Raw genomic sequence first — 18855 nt, 5'->3', positions numbered from 1 at the left:
TTGGTACTAAGAAGTTCACCTCTGGCTACATCTTCACAATGGTTGTGGGGTTATATATTGGAAAAGCGTGAAACAGTTAACCAACCTCATCCAACATGGAAGTTGAATTAATTACTTGTTATGAGGCATTTAATCAGGTAGTGTGGTTACAACATTTCTTCTTTGGTTTGCGAGTACTAGAATATATCCCGAAACCATTAAGAATATTTTGTGATAATTCTGTTATAATTTCCTTATCTAGTAATAACAAGCACTCATCAAGGTCAAGGTATATTGACATCAAGTATCTCGTTATAAAGGAAAGAGTTCAGAATCATCATGTGTCTGTGGAGTTCATCGGCACTAAGATGATAATTACGGATCTTCTCACTAAAGGGCTCCCTATCACGCCATTTTAGGAGTATGTAATATCGATGAGAGTCATTGATCCTACTGATATTTTCAGTTAATGGGAGTAGAGCATGTTTTATTTTCATAGACATTAAAGAATCTCATTTAATAAAGTTATTGGATGATTTTGATATAAAGTTAATTTATACTTTTCTCTAAATATGCGCAATATAGTTTGAGTAAGTAGAACTATAGTCATGTCTCATTGGAGACATTTGAAAGCTTCAGGACCTCTTAAGGATAGACACACGTCATCACATTACGTGTGTAATCCTTATACCACACTCCTAGTTTCAGATATATGTCAACAAGACTCTTAGTATTTGTGATCGCACTTAGCCTCACTTCGTTTAGATTAAATATTTTGATGACTACCATGATTCGATATTGACAGTCTTGATGGACCAGATTTTCATAGCACTACCCATATTATCCAACAATGTAATCAGTTAACTATTTGGATTTTTTTTTTTAAATCAAAACATGTTTTTCAAAATATTTCAAAAAGATTAATCATTGACATTGATCAGAACCTGATTTAAAATCTCCAATAGTGAAATCCGGTACACTCATGGGTTGAGTGCATTCGTCGTGAGTGGAGTAGGCACGTAATGGAACCACTATATTTGATCGTGTTTGGGATTGTCTTTGCACATTTATTTAATTATGCTTATGTGCTTTGGATGCTTAATTATTATGCATGATTAGATGAATGTTAAGGATTGATACATATCACATCCCACACACTTATATACACTATCTTTATAGGGTAGTTGCTTAAGCCTTAGAGTTACTTCGCATTATCCTTCTGTTTAAAAGTTAGGCATTGTTTGTACTTATTGGAAAATAATCTTTGAAAAGTCCGATTCACCCCCCTCTAGGACATTTGGTCATACTTCATACTTCAGTACTAGCGGATCTACCGCAATTTCAGGACTAGCTGCCAATATCAAGCTCTATAAATCAACACTTAATCCCCAACACTTCTTCACATGCCACATGTTGATAGTACCCATTGAAATTGGAGGGGAAAGGAAAGGAAAGTCAAGCTTGGGGTCTCCAGTATTATTGCGGATGGCTTTTATTATCAAACTCCTTAAATAGGTAGGTTGTGCAACCCATCTTTAAGAATACCACTACACCAAAATCCCTATTTAAGAATGGTTGAAAACCATTCCTGAATGGTTCGGGGACAATTTTCAACCGTTCCTACATAGGGCGTCACAAAAAAATTAGGGACGGTTGAAAACCATCACAAAGTTTCAATTTAGGGTTGGTTCATAACGATCACAAATTTTCATTTTCGGTACAATTCTAAACCCTTCTTAATTTTGGAAACGGTATTTTAGGAATAGTATTTTGACTTATTTTGTAATGGTTTTGAACCTTTCCTTATTTAAGAAGCGCCGGTATTTTTTTAATATTTGAAATATGTATTTTTCGATTGGAACCTATATATATATATTTTATATATTTGAAACCCAAAGAATGTTGCAGTACAATTAAAAATGAATATTAAACAAATATTGTATGACTTTACGATAAAAGATATATAATATTTACAATAATAAGTGGAAAATTATCCGAATACATTAAAAAAAATAAAAATCTCTATGTGGTCCACTCCAACCTTGGCTAATACAGCTAACTATCTCCAGCTTCTTTGTCCACACATCGTTTCAACCAAACAACGTTGGTACCTATCTATGTTAACCAAAAATAATAAAGAAGCAACAAGCCAATTCTTTTTTTAAAAAAAAGATAATCAGAAATTACTATATAAATGTAAGACACAAATTTAAGTGTGTTAACCAAAAATATCCCAAATCTCACAAATCATACAAGGTAAATCTATCAAAATATAAGCTAGTTCTCAAAATTTTTTTTTCCCATTAAGATAATGTTTACATTCAAACTAAAGTGTAAAGAAAAGTTAGATCAAGAAATAAATTTTGGGCAGTTTGGATTAAACCACCAAGATGACTACCAATGCTTTTTATTTGGGAAAGTATTGCAGTTGTTAATAGTGGAGACCTCCCTTCCTTTGCTTTCAAAAGAAGACTCTCGAGCTCACAAGTAAAACACCACTCTTTCTTTGGGCTTGAGGAAGCACAATAAATAAGTATTAAACAATAAGAGACTCAAACTCACAAGTGAAACACCACTAAAACATCCAGTTCACGAAAAGAAAGTAACGGTTTGTAAGAAAAAAATACAAAGGGGATTTAGAGGGTATAAACAAACATGTTTTGGTATCGAGTCCTTGAAGAAGATAGGCAGAAAAAGGCCGAGTAAATGCTACGCACTGGAGCACATAATTAGCATAACAGCTGCAGAAAGTAAAAAAGTAGAGATATCAAAAACACCATGAAAATGCTCATATATTTGTGGTAAGACATTTGAAGCATCATCTTGAAGTTCTTGGATAAGGAAATCTAGAAAGATTAGCATAGTGATTCAATCAAAATTTTATGCAGGAATACAAGTAGGAACAAATGTTAGCAGTTGGAGAAAAAAAGGATTATAAAGAAGCAACAGCTCAGGCATCTATTCTCAGTTATTTAGATTTTTAAGAACCTTCTTGCCACCCTCTGCTGGTGGAGGGTGACTCGTCTAATGTCATTCGCTGGCAGACCTCTGGACTTTTCCTTGGAGGCTAGCATATGTTTTAAAAGTAAATGGATCAGTGGCAGTTCTTTCTCCATGTCTGTTGAGAGAAAATATGAAGCCAATCTTTCATCCAGGGAAGGAGTGCCTGAGAATTTTCTTTACTTTTGGACTTTAATCCTTTGATGTGGTCATCTAAGTGGTCCTTGATTACCTGAGGAATGAGACCAGGTTCTTAGGCATGCATGCATTCAAAAGAGCCTTTGGGATAATATCTGAATCAAAAAGGATATTAGGAAATGACACGTATCGTAACTATCTTATATCGAATTAATCATTCAGTTAGGACATGAGCTCGATATGCAACAACACAAGGCAGAGATGCAAGTTGCAATTCCTTTATACCCATCCCTTACGTAACCAAAGTGGCTCTGCTTACCTGCACAAAATCCAAAAGTAACAGCTAAAAGCTGGATGATAATGTCTCTAGAAATGAAACAACATATATCATAGATTTAGCTTCTAAGAGATTGATATAACATCTTGGAGAATGTGAAATTATAAGCAGAAGGTGGTGAATCAACTTTTTGAAGAAATCAATCTCAACTATTGAAAAAAAATTCTCACTCTTTGTATTTGTGGGAATTTAGAGATAGAGAGAGTTGTAACTACAGTTGTTTTCTTTACTAATAAAGAAAACCGGTAATTTATGCTATAATAGATAATCATTTGCAAGATGCATACATGTAGACGATGCAACAAATACATCAAGAAGAGGTGTACAAATACCTACATATGAGTGCACAAAGGTACCATGTACTTTGGAGCATTTTAAAAATATGCCATTCTTGAAATTATATTGGTCAGGAAAACCTACAACCAAGAGGAGATTCTGACCATAAGAATCTAAAAGCTTTGCTGCTCTTTGCAACTGCAAGAAATAATTGTCAACACAGCATAACAGTCATTGAGATGGGGAACGAGAAGATTGATAGGGAGAGGGAAAGAGGTTGAAGCAAACTAGTTTTGACTCCAATTCTGGGCATCTCAAAATTCTCTGGATATGACCAGGAGTTTTACTTCCCCACTGGTGGAAAGACTTCAAATATTCTTCATAGAAGAGAGATTTCACCAGTTTCTGCTGCCCAAGACCTTTATTTGTGTAAGTTTGGCAAGTAAGAAGTTGCTAAATAAAAATGTTAGAACAATCAGCTTGGATCAAACAGAGGAAGGTCTTCCGTGACAATAATAGTCAGCTAGATACATGTATCAAGAGCTACCTGATCTTTAGCTCCACAGTTGAGACATGATATTTATTGCTCAAACAAGACATTTAAAGAATTTATTCATCTTCAGGCCTTACCAAGAATTTTGGGGGATCAAGAGTTGCACTCTATACCAGTTTTATTTCGAGCATTTCACTAAAGAAAAAGAACTGGAGAACTATGAAATATTAAAGATGGGAAGCATGACTATATTCAATACTCTACCTAAGTGAAGCTAGATTCCTAGAGATGATTTAAGATAACACCTTTCAATCTTACTGTAAAATTTGTCAAACACTCTGACTTACCATCTGACTCTGATGAAAATCCAGCAAGACCAACCAAAATCAAGTTGTTAATATGTTCAGGATGCTACAAACAGAGAACATCAACATCAATAGCAAGATCAATGGCACTGGAAAATTCTCAACCACATGGGAAAAAGATTACCTTGAGAGCATACTTTGTAGCAACATATCCTTCAAGCTTTCATTATCAAGCCATAATGCAAGAACACGGACACTTAAAAACTAGAACTAAAAATAAAACTGTACATACTAGAGGAACAAATTTACAAGGAATAAGAAATCTCTCATATAATCCAATGATTTATATTGGTAGCTATAGGCCTGTAAAACTAAAAGTAATAATAAATTACGTACATAGAATTTATGCAGAAATAGGAATGGTAGGAAAATAAAAGCACACATTACATGAAGTATCAAGTTACTTCATGTGTAATGTACATGCACAATAAATGAGCTTATGCATACAATTAAGAGTTACAATAACAATAATTTTTTTATCTCTGCCACTGATTAAAATAGAATTTACATACCAGTAAGTTTAGAAATAGATATGATAAACAAAACATCCAAGAAAGTAAGCTTATCCATGGTCAAACACAAACAAGCACAAAGGTATCTAGAAAGTTGAACCAAGAACTAAAGGCCATTTATGCAAAGAGCATTGAGAATCTACAAGCATGCACATGTGTGCAAGATCTAGGGCATTCATCAGGTGGGCCGACCATTAGCATTCCGTGGCCCAAAAGTCAAGTTCTCCACATCTCTTCTTTGTTGTAAGTATTATCTATTTTATATATATATATATATATATATATATATATATATATATATATATATATTGAACTCTGCAAAATTTCATTTCAATGGCAACTATGCTATACAGCCATTAGGAGCAATTCGGGAACCCGCAACAGCATAAGAAACGGGGGGCACCTATCATAAACACAGCCCAAAACCGACTACCCCTATACAAAAAATACTCTAGGGACCCACCGGGAAGACCCTAATGGAACCTAGGCCAACTCTATCCAAGAAGACCAAGCCCCAAATATGAGACGGGAGGTCATTTGCGCTGTCAAAGAAGAGGGACGATTGCAAGTCACTCCCCATACGGGCCATACCATCAGTCGGGCCATTCCCCTCCCTATGAATGAGCCTAGGAGAGATATTACCCCAACCCATGAGCTTAGCAATCCTGGCAACCCAAGGTCTTCATTGCCAAGAAGGATTGATTTCCCCAAGAGGTCAATAACAAATTTCTAATCCAATCCTAACTCGATCTGGAACAGCCCCTTGCTTATTGACAACAGAAGGTCATCATACGCCCCTCATAGTTCCACTCTGTTGTTGGAGCCTAGCCCAAAACCTGTCCCAAAGGCGAATACAAATTCCCCTTTGTCACCTCTCACGATTAAAAAAAACCGAAGTATATTCCAATATAGAAAAGAAGAGCCGCAATCGGCTTACAGCTCTAGAATTCGGGGCTGGCCGAGACAAAAAGGAGGACAAGGGTAGGGCTAAGAGAATCGAAGATTCCCTATGTCACGCCCCAAACTCGGAAACTGGGCTCACAAAATTTTCGATCGCCAAATCAGGTGCTGACAGCCTCTGTAATACCCCATTCTCGGCTCCCAGCGTACATACGCCAGATTCCGATCCTGGGATCCTACAAGGAAGATTTTCCAACGTACATTTATCTCGTAATGAGCATAACCACAAGATTACCCAAATCACAAAGGCAACATCATCATCACATATCCACTAATATAATCGCTCGAGTACAATACTGAAAGGGAAATACATATATAAAATAAATGAAAGCTCCAGAAGACCGTTGCATGCTTCAGGCTCAATGTTGCTGCAACCTAACATCACCTGCACACATCTATCGTGCATAAGCTTATAAAAAGCTTAGTGGGTGGTGAAAGTGTGTGCATGAGGTAAGTGCCAAGTAAGCAATATCAGAGTAATCAGAGTAAGCGAAAATACTGATAAACTCATAATCATACAATATCAGAAACACTAATAAGATCATAAATCATACGAAATCAGAGTAATGTGGAATATATGCGGTAAGTCCATAAATGTTATCAGTTGTACCAAAGCTTTGTGATGCAAGGCATGAATGCTATCGGCCATACCAAGGCCATGCAATACGAAACATAAAAAGACAATAACAGATGCTGAGGATGCAATGCAATATGCAAATCTTGATGAGTCCACGAATATCGTCAGTTGTATCTAGATCATATAAATGCATAAACATAGTAACCCGAAATGCCATATGCGGCGGATGTAATGCGATATGTGGTGCGAATGGAATGACCATGCTGGAGTGTGAAGTCGGGATGATAGTACGTAGTGTCGCAGACTACGGGGTCCACCATAAGGGACTTCTATCCAAACCAGTCATATACCTAAATTTGGATAGTCAGACTCAATGTGGTAAACTCCTGATCTCAGGTTAGTCGCGCGCTCAACCGAAATCCTGGCCATGCGAAGGTACACAACAATTAGTTGCGCACCACCAGCCCGAGTAGATAGTGAATAAAACGAATGTATAAGTGTGCAATTCCTACTCAATAAGTCCACATATCAGTACAGTTACTTTCTGAAAAATCACCGGGGTCTATTACACTCCAAACCAGATTGCCGCCCCATCGCGCGCAACAAGGTGAGTGGAAGAGACCTCACTATCCGCCTGCCAATATCGGGCCCGGCTCGTTGATAGCGGACCCATTCCTCGAGCTGGTCAGACTCAGCCTAGCATTGCCCCCTCCTCTCGGGCAGATAAGGCCGTACCCCCTTCCAACCGACCACGACACAGTGGGAGACGCGGCCTAAGGTATACGGCCCTCATGTGCTCATGCATCCACTCGGTCTAAACGTTGGAGCAACCTCTGGAACCAAGAGGGTTTAGGGACTTTCACCTAGGGATATCTATAGCACCCCATGTAGAACAGATTTCCGGTGTCCCGTCTGGCCATCCACGGTATACCTGTGGAGGCAACAGCCCTGGTGTCGCTAGGGCACACAATGCAAGATGCATGAGTCATACAATCCAGTCATGCATCAACCCTGCGCATACCATGCGCTCATATGAGATAACCTCCGCCTATCAGGGAGTCTCATAACAATCTGCCTGATGAAATATGCAATGGTCAACCACATCTCATAACAAACATGCAGATGATGCGTATGAGCGTGTATCATGATGCCATGTAGTCACATACTCATAATTGGTATCAATAACCGGCCTCAATAATCGGCATCGACATCAGCCTCAATAATGTGGACATTTAACTAACATTGCCCCCAAGGGGTGGCCCACTTAGAGCCTAAAATATAGAGGACCCATGGCCTCACAAGAGGGCCTAATACACATCACGATGGGCCTCAATTACGGGCCGCATATAGATCACATTGGGCCTCAAACACGGGTCGCATATACATCATATAGGCCTCGACAATTGGCCTTGGCAATCGAAATCGGCGTCAACACTCGGAATTGGCCTCAATAATTGGAATTGACACTCGGAATCGGCCTATACAATTGGCCTCGACAAATCAAAATCGGCAATCGGTCATAACAATCGAAGTCGATAATCGGTCACGACAATCGGAGTCGATCGATAATCAGAGTCGGCAAATCGGTCACGACAATCAGGGTCGATTGATAATCAGAGTCAGCAAATCAGTCACGATAATCAGATCGATCGATAATCAGAATCGGCAAATCGGTCACGACAATCAGGGTCGATCGATAATCAGAGTCGGCAAATCAATCACGACAATCGGAGTCGGTAATCGGTCACGATAATCGAAGTCAATCGATAATCATAGTTGGCAAATCAGTCACGACAATCAGGGTCGATCGATAATTAGAGTCAGCAAATCGGTCACGACAATCAGGGTCGATCGATAATTAGAGTTAGCAAATCGGTCACGACAATCGGATCGATCGATAATCAGAATCGGCAAATCGATCACGACAATCGGAGTCGGTAATTGGTCATGATAATCGGAATCGATTGATAATCAGAGTCGGCAAATCGGTCACGACAATCGGAGTCGATCGATAATCAGAGTCGGTAAATCGATCACGATAATCAGGGTCGATCGATAATCAGAGTCAGAAAATCAGTCACGACAATTGGATCGATCGATAATCAGAATCGGCAAATAGTCACGACAATCAGGGTCGATCGATAATCAGAGTCGGCAAATCGGTCACGACAATCGGATTGATTGATAATCAGAATCGACAAATCGGTCACGACAATCGGAGTCGGTAATCGGTCACGATAATCGGAGTCAATCGATAATCATAGTCGGCAAATCGGTCACGACAATCAGGGTCGATCGATAATCAGAGTCGGCAAATCGGTCACAACAATCAGGGTCGATCGATAATCAGAGTTGATAAATCGGTCATGACAATCGGAATCAATCGATAATCAGAATCGATAAATTGGTCACGTCAATCGAAATCGGCAATCGGTCATGACACTCGGAATCGATCGGTAATCAGAATCAACAAATCAGTCATGACAATCGAAATCGATTGATAATCAGAGTCGGCAAATCGGTCACGACAATCGGAGTCGATCGATAATCAGAGTCGGCAAATCGGTCACGACAATCAGGGTCGATCGATAATTAGAGTCGGCAAATCGGTCACGATAATCGGATCGATCGATAATCAGAATCGGCAAATAGTCACGACAATCAGGGTCGGTAATCGGTCACGACAATCGGAGTCAATTAATAATCATAGTCAGCAAATCGGTCACGACAATCAGGGTCGATCGATAATCAGAGTCGACAAATCGGTCACGACAATCAGGGTCGATCGATAATCAGAGTCGGCAAATTGGTCACGACAATCGGATCGATCGATAATCAGAATCGGCAAATAGTCACGACAATCAGGGTCGGACGATAATCAGAGTCGGCAAATCGGTCATGACAATCGGATCGATCGATGATCAGAATCGGCAAATCGGTCACGATAATCGGAGTCGATCGATAATCAAAATCGATAAATCGGTTACGTCAATCGAAATCGGCAATCGGTCATGACACTTGGAATCGATCGGTAATCAGAATCGACAAATTGGTCACGATAATCGGCTTAAGGGAAGGTCACGACGTGGACATTTAACCATCATTGCTCTCAAAGAGTGGTCCATATAAATATCATTACATACATTATAGTGAAATTGCACATTTACATCGGTCCGCACATTCATCGCATTGGGCCTTACCAAATGTGCCAGAAATACATCACAATAAGCTACACCCCATGGGCCTCGATACATCACAATAGGCCGTAACCCATGGGCCTCAAACACATTACAATGGGCCTCTCATGCGAGTTAATATATACATCAAGTGGGCCATAATACATGGGCCGCACCAAATGGGCTACATGGACATTACAATGGGCCTCACTCATGGGCCACAAAGACATCATAATGGGTCTAATCTTCTGGGCCTCAAATACATGATAATGGGCTACGACTCATGGGCCTCATATACATCAAGTTGGGCCTTATCGCGTGGGCCACCCAAACATCGCATTTGGGCCGCACATGTGGGCTATACAAATATCAAATTAGGCCGCACATATGGGCCATACAAACATCTCATTGGGCCTCTTATATGGGCCACAGAATGCACCACAATAGTCCTTACATACATCACTTTGGGCCTCAGCAATCAGGCCACATAAACACCATGTTAAGGTGGGCCCTGCCTGTCTCAGATGGGCCCCACCAACACGGATAGCTTGGGTTAACATATACATCATGTGGGGGCCACATGGATGGGTAGCATGAATACACAATACCTCACAAGGTAGGCCTTACGTTGGCAGCTAAGACAGATGGACGGCGTGGCTGCAAGGTTCATCAAGGCGGGTCCCACCATCAGGATGATGAGATCACATCGCATACATCATGGTAGGCCACACCCGTCCAGCAAACAAGGTGGACGGCCTGGCTGCATTCACATACATCAAGTGCAGCCACACGCCACACATTCAGACGGAAAGTGTGGATAAAACATACAGATTAAGGTGGGTCCCACCTACCCACACGTGTGGGGTGGGCCCACCATACAAAACAGATGGACAGCGTGTATGAAATACATACACCAAAGGAGGGCCTCACCCATCCACCGTCCAGATGGGTGGCATGGGTATCAGGATACATAAATCTAGGTGGGTCCCACCTACCACACGTGTCACACGTGTGGGTGGGCCCACTCCACCCACAGATGGCTAGCATAAAGGGCACATACAACAGGGTGGGTATCCACGTCCCTCGCCAGGGACGGTGTGAATATAATATCTATATATCTATAAATCAAGGTGGGTCCCACCTTCCACACGTGTCACACGTGTGGGTGGGCCCACTCCAATAGATGGACGGCGTGAATACACAACATACATCATATGGGACCCATAGGACTTGCTGACGTCAGTCCAGCAGCTACGTGCTGATGGGCGGACGGTCTGGACATAACCAACAAGGTGGGTCCCACCGTTGCTGACGTCAAGCACAGCAGCACGCTGCTGCTGGTTCCAAGTACTCCAGCAAATCTGCTTCCCAAGGTGGGTCCCACGTACATCAGCCCACCGTAAAATTATATTAAAGATAATATATATATTAAAAAAAATATATACATATATAGCTATGCATCCAGCGTCCAAGTGTACTGGATGGGCGGCCTGGCTGTAACATTACCTCATTGTGGGCCCCACGTAGCTTGCTGACTTCACAGCAGTGGGATCCAAAGAGCTTAGTGGCATCAATTACACCAGCTATATAACTGGTATGAGGTGTACCTGGCCAATCCGTTCAGCCAGGTGAGTCCCACATGAGGCTGGGTGGCATGGATTTCTCACATATACAAAGGTGGGCTCCATCATGATGAATGGCATGGATACACCACACGCATCAGGTGGGCTGCACGGCATAGAGAGAGAGAGAGAGAGAGAAGGAACACCCACCGTTAGATCTCTTCTTCATCCTTCCGCCAATGCAGGCTAGAGCTTAAATGGGTGGACTTCAACGGTTGAGATCGGACTTGGATGGTGGAGATGGAAGGTAGGAAGGTGGGCCACACTAATTTCTCTCCCATGGAAGCCATGGACGGTTGCTTGGAGAGAATGAGGGAGAGAGAGATGAGAGAGAGAGGTTGAAAGAGAGAGATGGGTGAGTGATGTGGTGGGTGTACTTTGTGTAAGAGAGAGTTTGACTTTGGGGGTTGCTTGGGGATGGGGTTATACTTTGACATGTGAGGTGATGTGTAATTGATTGATGAGATTGATGGAATTTGATGTGATGTTCTCTTGGGTTTTGCAACAGCGCGGTGTTTTCCTTGAACTGAACGCGGGCCTACATCTTCTGGCCTGGGTATCACCTCGGCGCGTGAGACGCGACATCGGAACCGCGGCGACGGCGCGGTCACTAGGGTACAAGTCTCAGGTCGAACCGACTCTAAAATACGGGATACAACTTAGGATCGCGCGCCACTGCTATTTACGCGTCGTGGGTCGCCGAAATTCGACTGGGAGGATCGCGAAAGCCTACGGAACGGTACGTGCTAGGATATGGGTCTTACACCCTAGGCTCGTTTTGTCCAGGAAAAGGAGGCCCCGTATCGGGCGAGGGACAGCTGCCCAGGAGAGAAAATCTTGGTCTTGTTGGCCTGCACTGCCTAATCTGGCCAAACCATCCACCACCAAGTTAGCCTCTCTGGACATATGGACTAGAAGAGGCTCAATTGAGCGGGAGATGGCCTAGATTCTGGATTGCCAGTACCAGAAGGACCAGTTGGAATGCTTCTTGTTGGATAGGGCTCGAAGCATGATGATCGAGTCGGAGGCCACCACCACCCTGGAAAGACCCGCCCTCACGCATAATGAAAGGCCGTTCAGGATGGCTCTAATCTCCACCCTCGTGTTCAAGCTGGTATCATATCCTTGTTGAAAAGCAAAGATGAATTTGCCCTTACTATCCCTAGTAACACCAATACTACCCGATTGACCCGGGTTACCTCTGGCAGAGCCATCTACGTTGAGCTTAATCCATCCAGTAGGCGGTCTAGCCCATTTGACTACCATCACTTGCTGGGGGCAAGAGGTTGGGATAGGGATGTTGAGGGATTTCCGCAGAGAGGTCATGGCAAAGTCGAGCTGGATAGGGCGAGGGAAGGAGTCGCTGACCCATTTAATCCAAGAGAAGACGCCTACGATGATTCGCTGAGTCGATGTAGTCCTGTTATCAAATTAACTGGTGCTTTTGCTCTTCCACAGTTCCCAAAATATGAAAATAGGTATCAGGTCATGCAGGGGAAAGGTGTTACTGGGGCCGCGGGACGCACTCCACCAGGAAGTGGCCTCCCGGAGGCGAACAGGTGATCAATTGTCTCAACTTCAGGCTTGTTCGGCAGGTAGGAGCGGTTGCAATGGGACGCCATGCTAATGCCCTTGCTCTGGATTATGGAGTTGACCGGGATAGCCCTGTTGAGGATCTTCTAAGCTAGCAACGATTGTTTATGAGGCAGATTGGGGTGCCAGACCCAACTCACCCAGACTTTTTTTACTATCAGAAGCTCTAAGACATTGCTAGGTAGTGCCAGCAAACAGATCACCATTAGACGCATCAAGCCAGACATGCTTATCATCAGAATCAGACAAGCAGATCCCTTCACGCCTAATGTGATCGATCACTAGTTGGGCCAGAAACAGAGTGACATTCACCCCGTCGCACCACCCTAGGGGGGCCAATGAAGTCATTGACTTGGGCAAGATGGGGAAGAGTAGGAATAGCTTGAGTTCTCCACAGAAGCAGCGGGCCCAGTCCCATCTAATCATCCTCCTAGAAATTGATCTTCCCTCTACCCACTAGCCATCGAGACTTGGAGAGAGCTATATGGAAAAAGTTTATGATTTTCTTCCAAATTAGGGAGGCAGAGTGTAACACCCCATACTTTCCAGTACACGGTTGTTACCTCTTAAACCTGCATTAGTGAAAATCAGGAATTGATTAACTAGATAGCTTGAACATAATGTATACAGGATAGGGCACCCAGTCAATGTTAAAGCTATCCATCAGAGGACCTAGGAGTTGAGACCAACTCCATGTTGGTCAAGAAGGTAAGATCAACTAAAAATCCCAACTTATAGAAGCTTCTATGTCATTTAATCAAATCATATTGGGGACAACGCTCCTACAACTTGCTCTTAAAAGTCAGTTAGTGGCCAATCAAACCTTCATCGTGAGCTAGACCCCAAATTGATTGCTGAAACCCGATTTTAAACCGATCCAGCCCTTGGATCTAGGTATATTGACCAACAGAGGATGGGAATGTGTGATATGGCCCACCTAGGCCTTGGCCCTGCCCCAAACTGGGCCGAGACCCCTATAGGGGGATCCTAAGATGAATGGATGGTCTGGATTTGTCACAACCATCATGGTAGACCCCACACAAGGTGCATGTACACACCATGCATTCGTGCAATGTGCACTGGAACGGCGGGCTTGGTCAAACAATCTTTAACCGAGCCAAAATTGCAGAGCGAAATGAATTCTCCCGCCCGTTTGGAAATTTGAACTGCCAATCTTTAAACCCCAAAGTGGCCCACCTTGGCCACTTTCTAAGTGATCCGAACCGTCCAATTGTCTCGTGGGACCTGACTTAATAAAGACCTTTAAGCCCATGCAAAGGAACGTGGAAGATAGGTTGCAACCGTCCAAATTTTTGAACGTGGCAGATGTCTGCAAGGTGGGACCCACCTAGGACTGCATGGGTGGTCCATGATCGTCCTGATCAGGCCATCCCAGCCATCCATCGCCAGGGTGAGCTATGCTCTCTCTTTTCTAGAAATAACCGAGCAAGGCTTGCCCATGGAAAAGCAAAAAAGCAAGTTTCCTCTTTGGGAGGGAAGTGTTGGCTCATTTCTAGCCATTCCTGGAGCCACATGGTGCCATCCCAGCCGTTTCTTCTGGATGAGATGATAAGGAGATGGGAAACATATCATTTCACGAGAAAATGGTGAGAAATGAAGATTCTCATTAGATGATTCGAAATTGACGTTTGGGGCCTAAAAAGTGGACCCCACGTTGATCAGAGGTTCGATCTAGTCCGCTCAAATGGACCAGATCATGTTGTAATACGTAGAAATCTGATTTGCCATTAAAGGGCCGGTCATCTTCCCCAATGACCCAGCGAAATCTGATCACAAGATGGACCCAACAAGGCTTAAAAAGATACTTTTCTAAGAAATTAGAATGCCAGTAACACGTTACTAGGACCAGATTGGCTCTAAGAATGGCCACCTTTCGATCATCGCCGTTGCAAGGGCAACCTTTTTTCCAACCGTTGAAGCCTTCTCTCCCACTGCTATAAGAAGTGGAGTCCTGTAGCCATTGGGATTCGTGCCAAGGAGAGAGAGAGAGAATTGTTGAATCGACCCGTTCAACATCGCAGCTAACCAGGTAGCAACTTACCTCACTCCATGCTTCCATGCAATGACACTTAGCTGTTGGTGCTGTAGTCAGCACAAACAGAGCTGAAACCAGCCTTCTTCATGGCCGTGTCTTGGGCCAAAGCTACCCTTCACCCTATTTGAGTTGTGGACCAAAGCTAGCTTACACCATAGCTGTGTTTTGGGCCGAACATCTGGCCAAAGTCCATGGGAAGAACAGCCTCTAATCAGGCCATGTTAGGAGCTGAAAATAGCTCTCGAACAAGGCTTAGATATGGGCTGAATCCAGGCCAACAATGAGTCCATGTTGGTCCGAAACCATGCCAAATGATGGCTAGATTTAGGGCCGGAAATAGGCTAAACAATTGCAGTATTTTTAACTAAAACAAGGCCAATCAATGGCTGCGTTTTGGACCTAAGTCCAGGGCCTTTAAACCAAGCCAAGACGAGCTCTCAGCTAGACTAAAACCGAGCTGAAATCAGCCTTCCAATGAGCTGTGGTTGGGTTGGAAATAAACCTTAGGTGGGCTTGGTTTGGACTCTCACTCGACCCATGAAGCAAGCCTGAACCTGACCTCAGTTAGGCTCTCATCTAGGCTATGCTATGCGTGGGAAGCAAGCCTCAGCTGGGCCATGGTTTTTCTAACCTTTAGCCAGACCGAACACGGCTTCTAGGCTGACCGTGAGAATCAGGCTGAGAACAACCTCATTTGGGTTGTGCAATCTGAGCGAAAAACCAGCATTTTGATGGTGCTTGCTGGGCTGAAAATATGGAAGAACACGAGCCATGTATAGAGCTAAAATTAGGCCCCTAACTGGGCCTTGATTTGAACTAAAAGCAGGCCTCAAGAAGGCCCTGATTGAAGTTGAAATGCAAGCCTTAGTTGGGCTGATAGCAGCAGGAAACCAGGTGGGCCTCACAATAGTTCATAGTGGACCGCACCACTTTCAGCAGGTGGGCCGCACCTGAGTTTCAAATCTCAATGGGCCCTGCTGCAAACCACAGTGGGTCGTACCACATAGAGCAGGTGGGCCGCACCCATCCAGATTTTAGTGGGCCTCACCATAAAGGGCTGTGGGCCTCGCCGAGTGCAGCCCAATTATACACTGGTGGACCGGGCAACCTGTCCAACCACACTAAGTGGGCCTCACCTTGAAATGCAATGGGCTGCACTAAGTGGGCCTCACGATGATAATTAGGGTACCACACCACATCCATTAATGGGCCAGAAAGAAATCTAGCCTGAATTCTGGTCCCTTAGGTAGTGTATCAGGCCCAAGTTCCATGGATTACCAAGCCCTTACAAACCCCATTTATTTCAAGGATTTGGACGTCTTCTAATGTAAATTATATGATTGGGGATAATTTTAGGAAAATTACTTGCATGACTTTGGGCCGCGAGATTTACTTGGGAATTCAGATCCAGGTCGGGACTACAATTTTCCAGGTGATGATTTTTTTTCCCTTGAGCTTTCCATCTCTAAACTCGATTAGGAGTAGTCTTTTAGAATAGTTGTAAATGATCTCATAGGAGTGGATGATCATTTAACTGGTTCAAATGAATACATACCTCATAGTTTTATTTAACCATTGATTAGCTATTGAACATACATTTCAGAAATGATCAAGTCCTTATTCTATTTCATCATACGTCATAGGACCATCATTGAATTGTTTACTCTACTATATGTTCTTCGAATTCGTTAAACTGCTAGTTAGTTTAACTTAAAAGTATGACTTGGATTTACCAAAACACTTATGCTTTAGAAATTGATAAGTACGGATTATATGATTCTTGAACTGTTTGCATACATGAGTTTTATTTCACATATCAAGGCATGCTTGAATCCTCAAAGATTGTATTGATTGTAAGTCATACGTTATTTGAAACCTCTTTATGGAACTCCTATTTTAAGAGAGTCCAAGCTTAAGGTGTAACGGAACGGATTGTGATGAAAATAAACCCTCAACACGGAGGTTATGATTAGTGGTAATTGAGTTATGAGGTCTACCATTTATGTAGTGATTCCACTTACCTGACCATGGAATGAACCACACAACATTTATTCTCTTCACTGTTTACTCATATTGATCCATATATACTGTCTCATTTTAGTCACTGCATTTAATGATTTTGATACTTCATTCGTAGTCAACATATGGTGGTAGGTATCTTGTATTGAGAATTGATTGGTCACGTGTTGATTGACTCTATACACACCTTAAGGCTATAGTCTCATAAGCCGGGGATGGTAGTATAAGACCTATGCCCGAGCTGTCAGCCTGCGCTGGCAACTAGCCCCTGTAGTGACCTTTTAGCTTAATTAAATTGGTTGATTATAACTGGACTAATAATGGTTTGGCTAATCATGCATACATGGTACAGACCAACATCTATTGCTATCGTACGTGATATACGTATTTGTCCGACTGGATGTTTTTTCTAGGGGCACAAATGTCACACCCCAAACTCGAAAACCAGGCTCATAAAATTTCTGATCACCGAATCTGGTGCCGACAGCATCCGTAGGACCCCATTCTCAACTTCCAGGGCTCATGTGCCAGATTTCGATCTTAGGATCCTACAAGGAGGATTTTTCGACAGACATTTATCTCGTAAGAAGCATAACCACAAGTTTACCCAAATCACAAATGCAACATCATCATCATCACATATCAACTAATATAAATTATTTGAGTACAGTGCTGAAAGGGAAATACATATATAAAAAATCAAAGCTCTAGAATACAGCTGCACACTCCAAGCTCAACGCTACTGCGACCTAACGCTACCTGCACACATCTATCGTGCATAAGCTTATAGAAAGCTTTGAGAGTGGTGTAATTGTGTGTGCAAGGTAAGTGCCAAGTATACAATACAAATCCATAAATTATATAATGTCGGAAATACTAGCCAGTCCAAGAGTCATACAATATCGGAGTATGCAATATTAGAGTAATGTGGAAACATACTGACAGGTCCATAAATACCATCAGCCTTATCCAGGCTATGCGATGTAAAAACATAATAAGCCAAATATCATATACTGAGGGTGCAATGCAATATACAAATCCTGATGAGTCCACGAGTACCATCAATCTCATTTAGGCCATATAAATGCAGAAACATAGTAATCCAAAATGTCATATGCCACGAATGTAATGCAATATGTGGTGTGAATGAAATGACCGATCTGGAGTGTGAAGTCGGGATTATAATACGTAGTATCGCAAGCTATGGGGTCTATCATAAGGTACTTCTATCCAAAACTAGTCCCATACCTAAATTTGGATAGATAGACTCAATGTGGTAAACTCTTTATCTCAGGTTGGTCGCGCGCCCAACTGAAACCATGGTCATTGCGAAGGTGCACGTAATGATCTAGTTATGACCATCAGCCCGAGTGGATAGTGAATGAATGAGTCAAATGGTAGGTACATAACCGCATACTCAGTATGTCCATATGTCAATATGACTCATCGCTGGGATATCACCGGGGTCTAGTATACTCCACAATGGTTGCCGCCTCCCTAGCCACATAACCAGCGAATAGAAAAGACCCCACTATCCGCCTAGCCAATAGTCTGTCAATACCTATCCGGCTCGTCGATAGCGGACTCATTTGGGAGCTAGTTAAATTCAGCCTAGCTTACAGCCCCCTCACTAGGGCGAATAAGGCCACACTGCTTTCCAACCGACCACGACACAGTGGGAGACGCTACCTACTGGTATTTGGCACCCAGGCGTGTATGTATCCACTCAGCCTAGACATTGGAGTCTCTTTC

General features: G+C 42.7%; 1 pseudogene; it reads right to left on the bottom strand.

Moving 5' to 3' along the window:
- Positions 1-13057, bottom strand: part of LOC131218039 (serine carboxypeptidase-like 1) — a 93105-nt pseudogene extending 80048 nt beyond the window's left edge.
- Positions 13058-18855: the final 5798 nt, after the last annotated feature.

This window comes from Magnolia sinica, chromosome 11, assembly GCF_029962835.1.
Source record: "Magnolia sinica isolate HGM2019 chromosome 11, MsV1, whole genome shotgun sequence".
Taxonomy (NCBI): Eukaryota; Viridiplantae; Streptophyta; class Magnoliopsida; order Magnoliales; family Magnoliaceae; genus Magnolia; species Magnolia sinica.
The sequence above is the reverse complement of the archived record's forward strand: the minus strand, read 5'-3'. Positions and strand labels throughout refer to the sequence as shown.